This window comes from Liolophura sinensis, chromosome 1 (genome assembly GCF_032854445.1).
Source record: "Liolophura sinensis isolate JHLJ2023 chromosome 1, CUHK_Ljap_v2, whole genome shotgun sequence".
Taxonomy (NCBI): Eukaryota; Metazoa; Mollusca; class Polyplacophora; order Chitonida; family Chitonidae; genus Liolophura; species Liolophura sinensis.
Genome location: NC_088295.1, coordinates 15,634,296 through 15,640,372, shown reverse-complemented (window position 1 = coordinate 15,640,372; position 6,077 = coordinate 15,634,296).

Genomic DNA, 6,077 nt, shown 5'->3' with positions numbered 1-6,077 from the left:
GTAACTACCCAAACCACATGTAACGTCTGCATGATAACTGTCCAAAACCACATGTAACGGCTACATGATAACTGTCCAAATCCACGTGTAGCGGCTACATAACTGTCCAAAATCACATGTAACAGATACATGATCACTTTTCAAAACCATATGTAGCGGCTACTTGATAACGCTCCGAAATCACATGTAACACCTGCTTGATGACGGTCCGAAATCATGTGTAACGGCTACATGATAACGGTCCGAAATCACCTGTAACGGCTACATGACAACTGTCCGAAAAAGCATGTAACGGTCACAGTTTCAAAACCATTCGAAATCTTGTTTAAAAGCCTTTCTTGTAAACTTCCCTTTGCTAACAAGTGCAGATTCAGTTTTTGAGAAGACAGGCGAAAGTTGATAACATGTAACTTCAAGCCCGCCTTGTCTTTTGTGATATTGAAGAAGATTCGTCCAGAACATATCTCAGAGTTGTGAAAATAGCATGTCACAAAGGAAGCCATGCAATCGTCCAACGGTAGCACCGTCTGTGAATATTTCGACACAGAACTATTCATTACTAAATAAATAATGTTTTCTAACGTGTAAAATACTTTCTCATGTCTGTATAGTAACAAATATAGATATTTAGCATTATAGTGTTTAGATAACTCTCCCTGTACCACTTTGTTATTTACTTCACCAGTTTCTCTTCAATTTTGGTATGTACCATATACTGTTGTCACGGTGCTGACTTGAGATCATCGTTTTCTTGTATTTATGTCGGGTAATATCGAAGTATCGCTAAGCTTATGTTGTGTTGGTGGGAAAATTGATTGAACACCTCTTTGCTGGTAGGAACTATCTAGTTTATTACACTCAAACCATTCAAGGTGGTACAGGAAGTACAGCATTTTACATACTTACACAGTATATGGCGGCTATACATATACTTACATTTGCGACAGCGATGAGGAATATCATTAAAACTTATACATAGTAACGTCTTCCTTTATGAAAAGGGATAGTCTATTTACGCTGATCGCGTCTATAGATTGCAGAATAAATTTCAATTTAGCTTGCTGTGTGCAGGCATAAGGGTTATCTATTTTGTACTTTGGGGCCTCCGTGGCTCAGTTGGTTAGCGCGCTAGCGCAGCGTAATGACCCAGGAGTCTCTCACCAATGCGGTCGATGTGAGTTCAAGTCCAGCTCATGCTGGCTTCCTCTCCGGCCGTATATGGGAAGGTCTGGCAGTAACCTGCGGATGGTCATGGGTTTCCCCCGGGCTCTGCCCGTTTTCCGCCCACCATAATGCTGGCCGCCGTCGTATAAGTGAAATATTCTTGAGTTAAAACACCAATCAAAAAAAAAAAAATTGTACTTTACTCGCAAGTTTTGGACAGATGACTAAGAAGTGATATTCGTCACCAGTGCAACCTGTTTCACAAGCCGTACAGAGACGTTGCGATCTGTCAGTTTTAGACCATCCTCCTTTTTCGATTGGAAGTCTGTAGCTGGATGTCCAAAATTTACTTATAGCTTTTCTGTCGTTTTCCTTTAGTGACAGAAGATATTTTTCTAGCTGGAAATCTGTTTTATATATCTTGTATATTTTTTCTTTGGGAGATGATTCAATATCACTGAACCATTTCTGGAGGAATTGACCTTTTACTGTTTGTTCCAGGACTTTTATGAGACAGATAGCACTGTTTACAGTTTGTGTGTCCCATATAAAGTTTAGACCTGTTGAATATAGAATTGTTTTAACATTGGTAAGCCATAAACTGTCATACATTTCTTGACTGTATATAAACCTGTACATAAGATTTCCCAGCTTTGTCTCTTTACCCTGGATGATCTTAACCCAGGATGAGATTTATTCTCAGGTACACCTTTATATACAGAGGGTAAATATACAGGAAGATGGATCACTAGTCCATGGGTAACGCGTGACCGACGTGCATAGCCTGCCAGCGCGGCGCAGTGATCCAGGAGCCTCTCGGCAATGTGGCCGTTCTGAGTTCAAGTCCAGCTCATGCTGACTTCTTCTCCGGCCGTAAGTGAGAAGATCTGACAGCGATATGAGGAGGGTCGGGGGTTTCGCCCTGGCTCTGTCCGGTTTCCTCCTACCACAATGCTGACCGCCGTCGTATAAGTGAAATACTCTTGAGTACGGTGTAAAACACCGATGAAAGAAATAAATAAATAGTAAATCACGCGTTCAACTCAATACATAAGCATTCTTCGTATCTAGACTTGAGCAGTCAAATACATAATCATGAGATTAAAATTTTCAATTATGGAGCATGAATATGATATGACTCTTCATAGGGACTCAGTATTTTGGAAAGCAAGATGGTCGTATAAATGTCAGGGAGTACCAATTTTAAGATGCGTTCTCTTGTTGTTTAGTTAGCACTTTTTATGCAGTTATTTTAAATAAATGTATATGTAGAGTGTAAGGGAACAAATAGGTAATATTTGGCGCTAATAGGTTATTAATATTAATTGCTAATTCCTGCGATACTTGGTCGATCTGTTTTATACAGATTGTCTATCAGTTTGGATCGTATTGTTATTCGAAACTGCTGAGTGACAGCAAATATGTTTATATCAGCTCAATCAGAACTCTTGGCTTCCCGCGGTTTTGCTAACCTCTGGAATTTCCGACCTCGCCAAAGAGTTGCACTCTCAGAGGCAAATAATGTGGATGTATCTGTATGATTTATACCGTATACATTGTGCTACTTGTATTTCGTGAATAAAATAAAATGAATTGAATTAAACGCAACGGTTTGAATATCTATGGATAGCTTTTTTTTTTAAATGGACCCTCAACAATAGAAACTTCCCACTCAGTTACGGTTGAACCTAAATTTAAACATTTTATTGATGTGAAAATCGTTTAACTAAGAGTACAAGGACCCACGAGCAAGATAATCACAAGACGATATATAACACTATTAACCCTTATATTGACCATCCGGGAAAATTATCATAAGACAACATCTTTGTATGGAACATCCGGGGAAATTATCATATGGCAACATATAGTACCCCTCACTCTTACACAAATCATCCGGGAAAATTATCATAAAATAACATCTTTGCACGGAACATTCGGAGAAATTAACAAATGGCAGGATGTAATATCGTTCGCTCTTACATGAACTATCCGGGAAAATTATCATAAGACAATATCTCTGCATGGAGCATGCGGAGAAATTATCACATGTCAACATCTAAAACGTTATTGTTCACCATCACACGAACCATCCGGAAAAATTATCAGACGATAACAGCATCGTTAAACCTTGCATGGACCACCTGGTTCTGCTCTCACAAGACAACATGAAGTACTAAAGATTATCAAAAGACAATTACAAATAGCATCATTAACATCTATTGGGGGAGATCATAGCAACGCAGTTTCACATAACATTATTAACTGTTACAATTCTGATAGGCAATGATCAGAAAGTCTGCCAGCAACCTGTAAATGGCCGTGGGTTTGCCCTGAGCTCTATCTGGTTTCCTTCCATCATAATGCTCCAAGGCCTCCATCACAGTATATTTAAATATTTAAATATCTCGATGAGGCTTTAACTTAATATTTTTAAAAGCTGCATAGCTTGAAGCGTAGTCTTGTAATATTTGTTCATGCATAGCTATAGTCATTGCAATTGAATTGGTAATGTTGTAGTTTTCTCTACTCCGTTATTGATCGTAACGAAATATGAATAACTACAATCAAGGCGCAACAGAGAAACATATTTTTGACTAACGACAATTCATATATTATACCATAGTACTTAGACTGGATACTGATTATATCAACGCGCCTGGAATATTCCGTAGGTCTTTCCAGCATCACAGAAAACCTTTGACTACATGCTTCGTTTTACAGGATTCCGTCCCAGTTTCTTTCCTTGTATACTTGCTCTGTTCTTTGGGAGACCGTCTTTAAAGTTGATTAATGTGTGTAAACAACCATACAAAGAAACCACGTATGTAATTTGGTAGGCCTTCATACTCACATAGACCACCATTAATTCTGGTTCGCCCTTTTGTGCTAAAGCTTTGTGACAGCTATCGTACCTGAACTCCGTCGGTGGTCCATCTACCAATGATTGTTCAGCATTAGTACTCCTCTTGTTCGCTATTCACCAGCACGGTCTGCTCTTTATGGTCTGATAATTCGACTTGGCAAAACAGCGTGTTTTGCTGCGTCGCCCGCTTGGGTAAACATAAGTTACCAAAATGACTGAGAAGCGAAATAAGGAGGATATACAAATGAGAGAAACCTAATGGGTCTTAACTAAACAATATTAGTCTGACATGTCGTCGTCCTGCACGTTTACTTGTAATTAGTAAATTCATATGGTTAATTAAAACACATCAACGGAATTGTGACCAAGATCTGCATGAGACTGGAGATCGTCGAGTGTCTCTTTGGCCGGAGGTTAGAACAGTAATGAACAGAGAAGATGCTCACCATAAATATCGTAGTAGATCATTTATGTGCTAATCCGTTCCGGCACATAAACTGGTACAAATTCACTAGAGTAGCATCACAGAACCACATATTACATTCCACCAAAACAAATTTACACTTGTTCCTTGAACCGTCTGATTAGTTCATATAAAACACCCTCGGTCGATGTTTGATATTTTCGCTGTGCAATAGAACTCATTTGTTCCTATCCAATAGCAGTGAACAGTTGGACTTACACTAGTAGACAGATCATCCGCTCACTGGAATACATCACTGAATAATAACAACTGGAGGGATTTTTAAAAGAAATGATGGTGACTCCATTTCAACCAGGTTCAACGCCAGATCGAACCAAATTTATAGAAAAGGTTTCCATGACCAGAAAGTTAATTGAAAACGGGCTTTGGTAGACGCGAACGCCATTGTCTGCATCCTTTCTGCACGAGGCAATTTTACTACAAAGAAAACAGGCGTATGTAATTTGGCAGGCAGCGAAATTTGGCGCGAACGAAACCGTCGGTCGCGCAACGGTTACGTGCGGTTCAATTTGGCTAACCGGAAAATCGGTTAGGCCAACTGTCCAACGAGAACGTCCTTAGAGTCAGTGTGCATTAGGTAACTACAGATAAACTGGACTGAACAGCTTTCATAATCACAACGCGGCCAGTATGCGGTCAGCCACAGCCAGCTGCCTGTGCTGGTCACATGGAAATGTAATCATTCATATATGCTTTACAGGCTTTGAGATAATACTCAAATTATTTATTTTGACTTATCTTTTCACATATAAGCCTGTATAACGGAATTTCACGTAAAAATGTGCCACAGGAGTCAAGTACCAACCAGGCAACACACAACGTTGAAACACCGTGTGAGTGTAAAATTTCTCTTTCTTTTGTTCACCAACCTTACGGTATGAGCTGCTAGATATAGAAAAGAAAAACAAACATAACATTGAGCTGAATACTTTTATTAATGATCCAGAATGATGCCTGAAACATAAACCACGTAAACAGTTAGCGTAACCGATCGGGTTGATAAACATACGTGGCGTAACCGAATGATCGGTTAGGCGAGGCGGAAAAGACGTAACCGATTTCTGGGTTTCGCCGGCAGGCCAAATTTCGCTGCCTGATTTGGTATAGAAATGGTTAACGCGATTGATGTCAGCGACTATCAGGCGCATGACAAACATGGTCGCGAGTTCGATTCCAGAAGGTCGATGGTTTACACCGAGCCCTCCGGCTTCCTCCACCTAAACACATGGGCTCAGGTCCACAAAGCCGCGTATATCAAATTTCCGTACCTTTACTCGTAAATTACGTCACCTTATGACACCATAACCTAGACAACGTCTTTTACGAGCAAAGCCAAGAGAATTGACTTACGAAATTTTGTGAAAGTGGTCCCTAACCACTGTCATGTAAGTGAAAAGCCTTTAAACAAGGCGTTGAGAAGCAACCCACCAATCAGTTGCTTTACGATCTTTTCTGTTTATTCACAAATGGTGCTTACATCACCGAATTTTTAGTGAATAACTTTAGCCATGACGGAATAAGCCACTTCCCATGTGCTTAAAATGAAGCAATAGATTTTGCTTA